General features: G+C 37.0%; 1 long non-coding RNA gene across 1 annotated transcript; it reads right to left on the reverse strand.

Moving 5' to 3' along the window:
* Positions 1-3,217: 3,217 nt before the first annotated feature.
* Positions 3,218-13,216, reverse strand: LOC139083551 (uncharacterized). The gene is made up of 2 exons (XR_011540380.1): positions 12,912-13,216; positions 3,218-3,524 (listed from the first exon to the last, which is right to left on the reverse strand). It is a non-coding gene; the product is annotated as an uncharacterized lncRNA (long non-coding RNA).
* Positions 13,217-14,029: the final 813 nt, after the last annotated feature.

Genomic DNA, 14,029 nt, shown 5'->3' on the forward strand with positions numbered 1-14,029 from the left:
AGAATAAAATAAATTAGAAATTTAAGGGCTATGTTTCTCAAACCTGACTGTGCATCAGAATTATCTGGGAGCTTCAAATAGAATATGGATTCACTACCTACTGAATCTCCAGGTTTGAGCACCAGGAATAAGCACTTTACAAGCTCTCCTCATACGTTTTCTCATGTACAAGCAAATTTAGGAACCACTGACTTCAGAGACAGAACTCACAGGTCATGAAGATTAATTAACTGTAGGAAATGAGGGAAAGGGACAGGTCAATGGAGACTGTGGAGTTTCTGTCTTCAGCAACTGGGAGAATAAAAGCAAGAAATTTGTTGAGGTTGAGGTGCCTCTGGAGCGTCAGAAGTAAATAAGTGATATGTTACTGAAATTATTAGCCTTGAATTAAGAATGGACTGTGATGAAAATTTGGAAAAACTTTTAATGTATGTGGTAGTTGATCCAATTGTATTGAAAAGATTACTTACTTATTTGAACCATTCCTCAATTTCATTGGCATGGATGACAGAGAAATGACTACACTTTAGTTATTATGGACTAAGCGTCTACTCCTCTCCTCCGAATGGAATGTTAGGTGTCTTAGAATAGTTTAGCAAATATAGATTTCTATGACGTCTTCAAATATAATTAATAGCCATAGGTAATCTGAATTTATTTCCTCCTGCTATATCTGTCTCTAATGTTTTGAGACAAAGGGAGAGGTAATTAGAGAAAAATATAAATGTCACAGCAATGTTATACACACAGATACATTTTAGCTTGAACCATTGGTGACCCTATATAATTAAGTAGTAGAGTAAGATAGACAACTGGTGTAAATACTGCTCCTCCATATTTATGAATGGATATTAACAATTTACTTTAAGGAAAAAGTTTTAAAGGAAGGTTGCTTTACTCAAAATACAAAAGACAGGAATTTCTTGGTCTCCTTTGTATGTGACCTGGAGCCTTCTTTCAAATTTGCAAATATGCTTTGTTTAACCATTTATAATTAGAGTAACACTGAAAGGAGTGTAATCACAGGAAAAAATGTTGCAATCCACTTCCAAATATTTTTGTTTTAAATCTGTGTTAAGATATTTGAATAAGCTCATAGACCTAGTCCCAGAGCTCTGCATTTGTTGGTTTATACTGAAAAACCAAACAATGGATTGGAGAATCCAATCCTGTTTCACATTTATTGCTAAGCCGACAAAAACCCTAAAATAAGACTTGTTTGCCCAAAGAGTCATAAATTAGAGTGAATCTGTGGTCTGTCTAGTGAGAGTGGATTCTCCAATTTATGTAGTCGTTAGGTACTGAACGGGCATGAAGGACATCTTTCTTTTTCCCATTTCTTCCCCCCTTCCCTGATATTTATTTAGAAGAATAAATATCTGAAGGAATAGTATATGAACTAGTTAGAAATAACTAGGCCCTGACCAACCAGGTATTAACTCAGCTCCCTTTCTTGAGTCAGTTGAGTTCTGCTATTTTCATCTGTCAAAGTTCAAACTGATATTGACCTCTTGAACTTTTAGTGGGTCTTCTTCACAATTTAGAGAGATGTAATGTTTTGCCTGTGGTCAAGAAATTTCCACTGAGAATGATCACCTGAAATTACAATACAATTGCTACGAAAGCATGATTTTATTTTTTTTGAGGTTTTTCTTCAAACAAATTTTTAATCTCTCTTTATTACTTGATAGAAGTTTGCATATGTGTTAAAGTGAATATGAAAATGCATATTTAGTGGTTTAAATTAATTGTTTGAACCCAGCTGTATTATACACATTAAGATAAATGTTACCATTCCTAAACCACATTGTCAATATCAATAACATTTCACTGGGCTCGTTAATTCCCTATATCTTAATAGTGAAAATAAAAACGCTCCAGGTAAAGTTCATTGTTTTCCTTCTCTCTTCTGTGCTTTTCTAGCACTCTGTGCATACTTATAGCCTAATATTTATCACCAGGGCCTCTATCCTACCCAGTTTTAGGGGAGTATTCACACTGTGGCCTTTTGAATAGCTGTGTGTGTGTTCAACTCCAGTGGGCACCATTTGCATAGGATGCAAAGCGAATGTACACCTCCCCTTGAGCAACATGGTGGTCTGCTTATATCATTAAACTGTAACTACTAACTTAGTTCTCTGTTTGTCCCACTAGAGAGAAAGCCACTTGAGGATAAGAATTATGCCATGCTCAACTTTGCATTCCTATCTCTAGCAAACTTCCTGGCATATTAGTAGTGCTGAATAAGTGTTTATTGTACAAGTGAATAGGCATTTGATTTATGGATGAATTCTCTGGAAAGCAGCCATGTTGTAAAGTGTAGCGTGTGATTCAGACGTTGTTCCAATTATCTTTTTTTTTTAATTTGATTTTTTTTATTGAGGTCATATTGGCTTAGAGCGTTGTGTAAATTTCAGGTGTACATCACTATATCTCAGTTTCTGTATAAACTGCATCTTGTTCACCCTCATAGTCTAGTTTTTATCTGTTACCATACATATGTACCAGAGGGGAAGACAGTTGGGGGAGGGTTCCCCTCTGGTAACCACTAGTCTATTCTCCTTATCCATGTGTTTCTCTTCCACATATGAGTGAAATCATACAGTATTTGTCTTTGTCTGGCTTATTTTGCTTAGCACAATATACTTAAGGTCCATTCATATTGTTGAAAAATGGCATGATTTTGACTTTTTATGGCTGAGTAATATTCCATTGTATGTGTATATGACATCTTCTTTTTCCACTTATCTGTTAATGGGCCCTTGGGTTGCTTCCATGTCTTGGCTATTGTGAATAATGCTGCGATTAACATAGGGATGCATAAATCTCTTTGAATTGTTGATTTCATCTTCTTTGGATAAACACCCAGCAGTGGGATAGCTGGATCGTATGGTATTTCTATTTTTAATTTTCTGAGGAATCACCATACTGTTTTCCATAGTGGCTGTACCAGTTGACATTCCTACCAGTAGTGTATGAATGTTCCCTTTTCTCCATATCCTCTTTAACACTTATTTCCTGTCTTGTTAATTATAGCCGTTCTGATGAGTGTGAGGTGATATCTCATTGTAGTTTTGATTTGCATTTCCCTAATAATTACTGATGCTGAGCACCTTTTCATGTGCCAGTTGGCCATCTATATATCTTCTTTGGAAAATGTGCATTCGTATCCTCTGCCCATCCAATTACCTTTTGTTGTTAGCCCAAAAGTTAGTGGTTTAAAATAAGAACTATTTTATTATATCATGTGAGTTTTGTGAGCTACAAATTCAGGCAGGGTTCAGCTGGGAGGTTCTTTTGTTCCACATGGCATCAACTAAGGCTGGCCGTAGCTGGTCTGGTCTGGAGGATCCAAGAGAACTTCATTTCCATGTCTGGCCCCTGCACTGGGGTGGCTGGAACGGCTGGAGGTTGGCCAGCATTGCTTTCTCCCTCTACACCGATAGCTTGGGCTTCCTCACAGCAGGGCAATCTCAGAGTAGTTGGACTTCTTACACGGCACCTTGGGGCTTTAAAAGGAAGTGCTACAAAAGACCAAGGTAGAAGCTGTAAGGTTCACTTTCATTGCATTTTGTTGGTCAAGCAAGTAGCTAAGGCTGGCTGAGATTCAAAGGGAAGATGGATTCTATCTCTTAGTGAAAAAAAAAAAAAGCAAAGAATGTTTGGCCATCTTTCATCTACCACAGATATTTGCATGCAACCTCTATTTTCCAAGAAAAGGGTTAAGTAAATTGATATTAGGAATGTTTATGTTTCATGGCTTCTACTAGGATTGGCATGTTTTCTACCCAATTTCCCAAATCATCCACATCTGCATCTATAGCTGCATATTTGTAAAGTTTAGAATATAAATAAGGAAAGGAATTTTAGTAATCCTTGAGTTCAATTTCACCATTATAAATGTTCTTTACAAGTTTCCTGAAAATTAACCTAAAAGTTTAAAATATGTTTTGTGCATTTTGTGAATAATGCTGGAGACAACACATTTCATAAATATTTTCATTAAAATTCAAGGAGAAGTGTCAGAAATAATCTCCCACTGTCTACGTATAGGAACTTTAAGGTGTACTTTTGGGAATATTTTGTTTTTACGTATTTCCTGGCTAAAAGTATTGCAGCAATACTTTATGGAGTAAATGTGTGCTCTTGTTGGTTCCTTGGTCTCTGTTAGAGTGGCCCAAATACGACTTTCTGAGGCTAATCTTGCCCTGCCTATTTATTCCCCTAACTCACTATACAGTGGCTCTGAGGTGGTCTTCTACTCAGGGGCTTACACTTGTTTGTTTTCTCTGTCTTTAGGGAAAAATGTCAATCCTACCCACAGCTCAGCTGCTAATGCCTGAACTCAACTCAATTGAAGAATACAGCTGTTTGCCAGCTACTTGCAAGGAAGGATAATCCCTTGCTACTGAATACCTCTGAGAGCTCAGCTGAAAGAAATAATATTTGTGGAAGGTGTCCTGAGGATGACATGTGGATGTGGAGGATGTGGAGGATGAGATGGGAAAACACCCATCTCATCATCTAGAAACTGACAGCTCTCCTCTTGGTTAAGCCAGACAATCTTGGAATTATATTTCTTAGAATGCATCATATTGGATTCTGACAGATTTACCTATCACAAGAGACAATCTTGCAGAACTCTCTGCAACAAAGCAAGAATATTGACTACATTACACCAAGTTCTCACTACACATATCAAACAAAAATTCCTCTTTGGTTTCAGTATCGGGATTAGTTGTGTGCCCTTAAGTGTCTGGTTTGTTTTCGTATTGTGGACACCGTGAATCATATAATTGATCAAATTTCTTTCTTCTGCTGGCTGATAGCAAGTTTACAGACAGTGGCCCGACTCCAGTAGAAGAGATTTCATGGCGTTAGGTGATCTACATGGAGGTAATTCCTGGTCCCGCTAAACTCTTCTGACCTTGTTTTCCCATTGTCCACTTTTTCTTAATTTTGAAAATATTTATTATCTTACTATGTTTAAATGAATCCATGACATACTTTAAACCATTTTAAAATAACTGGGTACATATTAATAAAAATCCAAATGAACAGGTGCTGGGGACCTGTTGGCTAACTTTTCACCTACCCTGGGATAAGGTGGCTGCTTCTAGATTTGAATTTAAAACCTCTGGTGGAATAGCTTTGTTCTTTTGTAAGTAGAAAGAAACAGTATGCCTGTGGAGGACTCATGGAAAGAGATCCCTTCTATTATGCAATTATGCAGCCTCAGAGAGGTAGTGAGTTTGGAGAGTAGGGAGGACACCCCTCCCATTCTCAACCCCCAAACCTTGTTATGCTACTGCTGGGCTAACAGAGGGAGTGTCTGGTTCTGCTGCCTGGGCCTGGGGCAAAGGATTCCTGGCACCCCAGCCTGGCATGGGGACTTTAACTCCCACAGAAACAACGTTCTGACTTGTAGCTATGTGTGGTAAAAATAGTACTACCGTGTAGATATATGGTATTCATACACACACACACACATATATAATTTTAGACATATAAAGTATAGTTTTTTAGCTTACGTGAATATCTAATCATAATTTTATAATATCATTTCTATGAAAAAATGTAATTTAAGTTCTAAATAGTCTCATCACTAAACTTTCTGAGCAAAATTTATTTGTGAACTGGGGACTTCTTTTGCCTATATTTGTGCTTGTATTGAATACATGTTTGAGGGATAAGAAAATGAACGTAGGCCACATCTTCATTTAATACAGTGAAGGAGGGATAATTAATATCAAAAAGAATAGTATTTGTAATTACTTACTCAGTAAAGGAATTTTCCTGCTTGGTGTTTGGCATTTTTGTTTCTTTATAAACATAAAATCTAAACCTTTATTTGTCATTTTCTTTGTACGGTATGCCCAATGAGTATATCATAACTGAATTAGAGGGGAATTGAAAAAGCATTTAAATATCACCTATTTAACAAGTGTTTAACTAGAAACTATTTAGTACTAAAATTAATACTGCATGAAATTAGATTTGGGACTACTTTGAAAAAGTAAAAATAGGAAAACAGGAATGATTTAAAAAAAATTCATGAGAGTCGGAATTTCCAGAGAAATGGCTCTTAGCTATGTCTATTTTGAACAGAGAATGAAATCCAGTTAACTTCTTTTCTTCATATGGTAACCATATTTGTAATGTGACAACTTCTTTGCCACTCACAAGCTGAGAGTGGGTGTTCAGAGGTCTCTAATAGCCCCAAAAGTTAAGGCCCTAGAGAAATAAGGTAGTGGGGCAATGCAGTGAGTTTCTGGATATATTTGAGTAAGGTGTAGTTATGTGGGTGTGTGTGTGTCTGTGTGTGTGAGAGAGAGAGCCAGAGAGAGAGAGAGTGAGAGGGAGAGAGAGAGAGAACTGAGCAAACATTTATCTATTAATCCTTTATTGGCAGGGCATTATTCCAAGAAATCCAGAGTCAGAGCAAAAGCAAAGTGAGATGGAGAAGGAGGGAGAATGACAACAAGGAGGTTCCTTACCAGGCTGACCACAGTGTCACAAAAGGCACAGCTGACTGTTTTCCAGTCTATGCCACAAAAGGCAATAGACTGCATCCCAGAACAGTGCATTAGATGAGGAGAAGGGGTAACCCATCTATCTGCTGGTTCTTTCCAGTTTCCTACCTCCCATTGAATGGCCCCATGGGACACCATCACCCCTGAATCTTTGCCTTGTGTTATGGGGCAGTTCTAGGTAGTTCCTGGCGACAGCTGCGTGTGAGGAGCTTCTCAGTGGGTGGCAGCGGAGATGGCAGAGACTTTATGACTGCAGGGGATGATGTGAGCCATCTCTAGGGTCACTCTCACCAGGAATTAGGCAGGGCCCAGCTGATCTGGGGTTGGGCATAAACTGAGGTCAGTACACACACTTCAGATGATCTTTACCTTAAATTTTGCATAACCACCACCAACAGTATCTAACATTTGTTTACTGCTTACTATATTCCAGGTTTCATTCTGAAGATTTGACTTCCATAAGCTCTTCTAATGCTCAAACAAAGACCTGTTAGAAAAGACACTATTGACATTTCTATTTTATAGATAAATGACCTGAGGCAAAGAGGGTGCAAGTGGTGTTGGGTTAAGCTGCCTAATAAATCTTGATCACAAAACTTCTGAGCCTTACTATACCAAAGTTTGATAGAGTAAATTCAACCCACTGCGTGAGGAGTATATTTCGTTACTTTTCAAATAGTTGACTCAAATAGTTTCAGATATTATAACAACTTTATGGATAATAAATAATTTATAAGAGCAACTTCCAGGTGAATAGCTTTTTAGGAAGTGTTCCAATCAGCATCTCCTTGACCGGAGACTTATATATTTACTCCTCTCTTCAAATGTCTTCCATTTGGTGATTTCACTGCAATTTAGCATCTCCTTCATAAGGAAAAAGGAAAAGAGAAAAGAAATCCATGCATTATCAGATCCCCAACATGGATGGATGTAAAAAGTGGTTTAAGTAAAATCATTAGGAAAGCTAAAATCTTTGCATAATGACCATCTTCCACTGTCACAAATAACTTAGTATTGATGGTATAAAAAGTGTTCTTGAGTAGGGGGAGCTTGGAAATACTCAATTGAAAATTACTGCACTCTGATCATTCATTAGTAACTCTTGATAGAATGGAGTACTATGGGTAACTTAGCAGCCACCTGAAAAAAAATACCATGAGCAGAGCAGATTATTTTATTGTCATTCAATTGATGAGTAATGTGATGCGGGCTTGGAGTTATGATTAATAATAGGTCATTTGGTTATGCATTTTGTTCACAAAGAAAATTGCACATCTTGACCTTGAGAGAAAATAGTCTTGTAATTTGGGAGGTAGTCTTAATGTAATTATTACCATCTGGGTCTTCCATTGAATTTCCCCCCCATTTTGAATACTGTTAGCAGCAATATCCTTGATTCCATTGTTGAGGATCTCTTGGAATAACAGTGACCTCACAGAAATGATTAATGACTCTTAATCAGAGAATGGGGGACATGCTCCCAAGCACCAATTCAAACACTGAGAATAATTAGCATATTCACTTTTCAGAACCTAGTCACTTTTTATTATAGTTTGTGCTGTAGTTCTTTGGCTGAAACTTGTAAGTAATTATTTCACATCCCTTTATTTATTGCAGTGACCTCTAATGCTAAGCATGCTTTTAATTTGAGGAGAAGACTGCCTGTTGCGTGACTTCTTAGGGTCCGTCCTTTTGATGTTGGATAGTTTGTCCTTAGTAATAGTCTAATTATCCCTCTGAAGGAGATGTTTTGTTTTCAAAGGGATTATTCATGACTTAAATCGGATACCCCAAAGCTGCCAAGTAATAAAAGAGATGGTTAACATTCTAAATCATCTTGCCTAACTACTAACTAAAAGCCAGAAGTGTTGGTGTTATTTTGGTGACCACACAACTGAATTCTTCTTGCAAAGCTTCATAATTGAAAGGGTGGAGTCTGTTTGCGTTCCACCTAAAATGACTTTTATAGGCCTTAGAAAGCTGGAAATCTGCTTCATGTTTAACATCTCTTTCCACAATTGATTAGGTTCATCCTTTTTTCGCTTAAGTCATTGGAAAACTTAAACCTTCAGTTGTTTTCAAATCTCAAAGTGATGGAAGACCCTCAGTATCTTTTTATGTTGAAATATGTTCCAATACAATTCTCTATTGTTGGTCTATTACTTTTATATTCAGTCTTAATGCTTCAAGTAATTTAGCTCCAACTTTATTTCTTAATAAGTAATAAATAATATTCCATTGGTGAGCAATCCATGTCCAGCATCTGCTTTGGTGAGTTGGAAATTTCCCAGCTTGTGGGAAGCATTTCTCTTCTCTGTTTTGCACTTAGCCTGGAAGAAAGTTCTTTTTCTTGATGCCAGGATGCAGTTTCTGTCCTCCATCCATCCCTTCCCCCGCCTATAGTTAACATAAGATGGGAACAAAAGAAAAATAAAAAAATGAATCCCAAAGGAGGACCAAAAGTAAGTATCTGAGCCAAAAGAGTCCAAGTCAGGGAAAGTTCTGAAATCGTTACAATTACGGAAAAGGGAATTAAAGAGGAATGGCAAATACGGCAAAGTCCTCTAGACAGTCTGCCATAGCTTCATGACTGAAAGTCCTGCCGGAGTCTCTAATTCCCTCCTCTAAACTATTCCATATGGATGTCTAGCTTGTTCTCGAAGGGGGCAGATTTTCATACCTGCCTTAATGAATGTTTCTGGCCTCCACTTACCTCCCTGTTCTTAGCCAACCTCAGAGCCTGCTGCCACCATTGAAGGTTAGTTATCCTTTTCTTTCTCCAGGTGACATAAAGAATAATTAATCACTGTTTATGACACAATAGTTCTTTCCAGCACAGGACAGTGACTAAGTTACCTCTCAAATACTTTCCAATAAGGGTATACTAATTTTCAAATATAATACTGGTAGGCCTTATGGGCTGGGTCTCTGTACAGCCAACATAGCTGTCGTTATATAGCAAATAATAATGTAAAATTAATGTGACTTCCAATCTTAATCAAATAGAGATAAAACTCCTTAGGTATTGTGCCGTTTCCCTCATTAGCAATATCTTTTAATTTTTTTCCTTTTTTCCTAAAATGTGGGAAAATTCTTTCTTTTGGTTGTATTTCAAAATGGCCCTAAGATCCTTGCCCAAATAAATAACTCTAAGCTTATTTTCATTATGTTTCTCTCTCTTTAGTGCCTATTTGCTTCATTTTTCTTTTACCTTGTTTGGTTCATTTTTCATTGCCTTTTTTCCCATGAAACTGTTTTTAGAACTTGAATTTTCTGCCTTTTAATTTTTTATGTCTTATTGGAGTCTTAGCTGATTATGATCTCTTTCATGCCACTATGAAGTGAATACTCCCTGAATTCTAAAAACAAAATCACTTTCCACTTTTAAATTAATATTTCATTCAAGTTTTGGAGATTTGTTTTTTACTATCTATTAACAAGTAGATGATAATCAATTCTTGGCAAAAAAAATCAAAAAAGAAAAAAGAAGAAAAGAAATAGGAAATGTTGCCTATATTTCTAAAACAAAAGCTTCTATACAATGTAATTTTTCTTTTAGTCTTATAAGTTGCAGTGAAATTAAGCTATTCCCAACCAATCAGTTGCTTCATACTGAAAAATGTCACACAGCAGCCATCTAGGTTATAGGAAGGGGCCATTGCTCAACGGCTATGGCCAAGAGTGAGTATGGCTTTAAGAACAGTTGGCGGACCCTTGGAGGAATGAATAAGAAGGACATAAATGCCTGTCTCGTAGGAGTTAACTCGAGGTCCACGTGTCCTATCACCTCCCCATAGTATGAAGCTACTTTGTGAGTAATAAAGGTATATAAATGTAAATTCTTCTCCTTTCCTTTTTTTTTCCAGTTTTATTGAGAAAAATTGACAAACATCACTGTGTAAGTTTAAGGCGTTCAGCACAATGGTTTGATTTACATATATTGTGAAATGATTACCACAATAGGTTCAACTAATATCCAACTTCTCATATAGATATGATAAAATGAAAAGGAAGAAAAAAAGGAAAAAAAAATTTTCTTCTTTTGATAAGAACTCTAGGATCTACTCTCTTAACAACTTTCTGTACATTGTACAGCAGTGTTAGCTATAGTCGTCATGTTGTACATTAAATTCCTAGTACTTAGTTATCTTATACCTTTTGACCACCTTCCTCCAATTCCCCCTCCCCCAAGCCTCCGTCTCTAGTAAGCACAAGTCTGATCTCTTTTTTTTATGTTTGAATCTTTTCTTTTTTATATTCCACATATAAGTGAGCTCACACAGTATTTGTCTTTCTCTGTTTGACTTACTTCACTTAGCATAATGACCTCAGGGACCATCCATGTTGTCACAAATGCTAGGATTTCCTTCTTTTTTGTGGCTGAATAATATTCCACTATATATATATATACCACAACTTCTTTATTCATTCATCCATTGTTGGACACTTATGTAGTTTCCATGAATTGGCTATTATAAATAATGCTGCTATGAATCTTTTCCTGTTTTGATTATATTTTATAATGATAATAATGACAATTGCTATCATTACTGATAACAGTTTGATGTAATAGAAAAGGTTTTTGAGCCAGCCAGACTTGGGTTTGAACACCAACTCCACCATGTGGGGCCTGGGACAAGTGATTTGGCCTCTTTAAGTCTCAGTGCCCTTTTATATAAAACAGGAGATAACAAAACCTTCTTATTGTGAGGATGCAATTATGTACTTAAAAGTGTCTATTCTATTGCCTGACACATAATATAAACCCAAAATTACTACTTTTCCTATTTCAAAATCCTTTTGAAAAATTATAATCAATACCTCGTCTACTTCAAAAAGCATTTTAAGACATAAAAGCAGTACTTTAGCAATATCAAGTCAAAGTTTGAGAATGAGAAGAACTTTGAGAACCACTGATTGTAAAGGTTTCTTCAGTTTTCTGTTATTTTTGGTTTTGGTGAGGAAGATTGGCCCTGAGCTAACATCTGCTGCCAATCCTCCTCTTTTTGGTTGAGGAAGATTGTTCCTGAACTAACATCTGTGGCAACTTTCCTCTATTTTGTATGTGGGATGCTGCCACAGCGTGGCTTGATGAGCAGGGTGTAGGTCTGTGCCCCAGGATCCGAATCCTGGGCCGCTGAGGCAGAGTGCATGAACTTAACCACTATGCCACTGGGCCGGCCCCAGGTTTCAACAGTTTTATGAGAAACAGGAATTACCTTTTATGTTTTAATACCCTTGAGATTACTAGGAAGACAAGGTGTCTGAGACATTTCTGTCAGCCCAGACCATGAAGGAGGACGCTCTGAGGAGGGCTTTCAGAGTTCAACAAGATTTATATCAACTGGTTGAAAAATCCTGCTCATCCAATCTCCTTACTTTAGAGACTAGGAATCTGGATGTCAGAGAGTTTATGACTTAGCCAGTTGGTGGTACTGCTGAGAACCAAAAACTGGTTTGTTTCCCAGTTGAACGCTCTATCCATATGGAGCTATTTTGAGTCAACCAGAAAACCTGCAAGAACATCAAAATAATGTTCTTTCTCCCTCTGACCTCAGTAATAAGTGGTTAAGGATTTAGAATGCTTTGGAACAAATCCTCAAAGCAGCTGCATGTCGTCAATGTTCCAGAATAGATATTTTAAGTTCTCCAAGCAAAAATTCCTGATAAAGACCTTCTTTTCACAGTAACTAAAAAGGCTTCTAGCTCTCTTGTCACAAAGTGGTTATTGAAACCTCAAATACAAGATGATCTCCTTTGAAACAGTAGGAGAGAATTCCAGAATGGACATCAAACAAAACCTTGATCCTAGTTCTAACTCGAGTTTACCTTTCATGTAATATGAGGTAATCTTTAGCTATCTCTGAATTTGAAGCTATTTTTGACTCTTCTTTTTCTCCCACACGCCATACCTAGTCCAACGGCAAAACTTGATGGTGCTATCTTTAAAATATACCTAGAATCTCACCACTTCCACTGCTCCCACCTTCATCCAAACCACCATCATTTCTTCTCTGGACAAATGAGGAAGTCTTCTAATGAGTCAGCCTGCTTCTCCTCTTTTCCTCTCCACACATTAGTAAGAATAATAATCTAGAGTTTGTTAGCCAACCTCTTGTTTAACCACTAAAAGCTCTGCTGCTAAGTGAAAAGCTGTTACATGAGAAAGCTTTTTCATTAATTTTAATGGAAAAATGATGATGAATTGCACCACAACCCAGGATACCAACAAAATTTTTGCAGATAAGAAAATATTTTAATCGAACAATAAAAACATTGTTCAACTCTCGTTACATTATGTAAGTAAATAATATCAACTTGAAATAAATAAAATAGTTATACATAAAATGTAATGACAGGAACATCTATTGTACTCACCACAGGAAGACAAGACTTGGCGGCAGATGCTGATTAACGGAGGACTGTTGAAGGCCGTTGCTCTTTGTGAGGTACAGTCTTCCTTCTGAACGATTTTCTTTATTAGTGTTTTTAACAATTTGGAGGATCATTGTTATCTTGCACTCAAAGTGCACTTAAAATTTAAAGTTATAGCGTAGACAGATACCTTTAGTGAAAACAGTGGCTAAAGATGAACGCACTTGGAAGGATGGGGAAATTTATTTAGTACATAGAGAATGAAAAGGCACAAAAAATCTTACCTCTTCATCCTTCTGACTAAACATACTTAGGCAAAATAAAATACTCTCAGTTTATCCAAACATGGTGTACAGTTCAAATTTGTTCCATCTGATATCTGATGACTAATCTGTTGAGTCACATAAAATAGCCTGTTTTTCCCAAAAACTGCAATGTCAAAATATAATTTCTTATGCTTATTTGCTTTTCTGTGCTTTAGGAAGTAAAGACCACTGCATCAAAAAAAAAAAAAAAAAAGAGTTGTTTGGAAAGTGGGGCAACTTTTTAAGAATCATCATGGCAAGGAGTGGTTAACTGAACAGGTATTGTGTATGGTAAATCTGTGTTCGCTGGTCTTGTTATTAAGGTTCCTAATTCTTTGTGTGACAGTGTAGACCATTGCTGGCTGGTGTATAACTCAGGAATCAGAACATAGGGAGGAGTGTCCACCTAACATATTTCAGGGTCAATAAATACAACACATATTTTTTTAGTACCTGTTATATACCAGGTACCCCGATAGAAGAAGTAAGCCAGAAAAGAAAAGGGTTGTCATCACCTCGAGGAGTTCTCAGACTAGTTGGGGAAGGGGCAGGGCAGAAGTGTAGACTCTACTATAATATTATATGTGCTGTAACACAGGGTACTCTGGAGCAGATCGGAGGGAGCTGCTAATTCTGCCCGGGGTAGGGTGGAATTTTCAAGGGGCAACATAGAAGAAGAAACATTTAAGATGAACCTTGAAAGATCAGATGCCTGGAGGAGGAGGTAAGGGTGAGTTTGTGGGCATGCCAGACAGAAAGGTACTATTTGGAATGATGTAGAGCCATTAAAAAGAATCTTTTCTTCAAAAAGTAGGT

Source organism: Equus przewalskii, chromosome 5, assembly GCF_037783145.1.
Source record: "Equus przewalskii isolate Varuska chromosome 5, EquPr2, whole genome shotgun sequence".
Classification (NCBI taxonomy): Eukaryota; Metazoa; Chordata; class Mammalia; order Perissodactyla; family Equidae; genus Equus; species Equus przewalskii.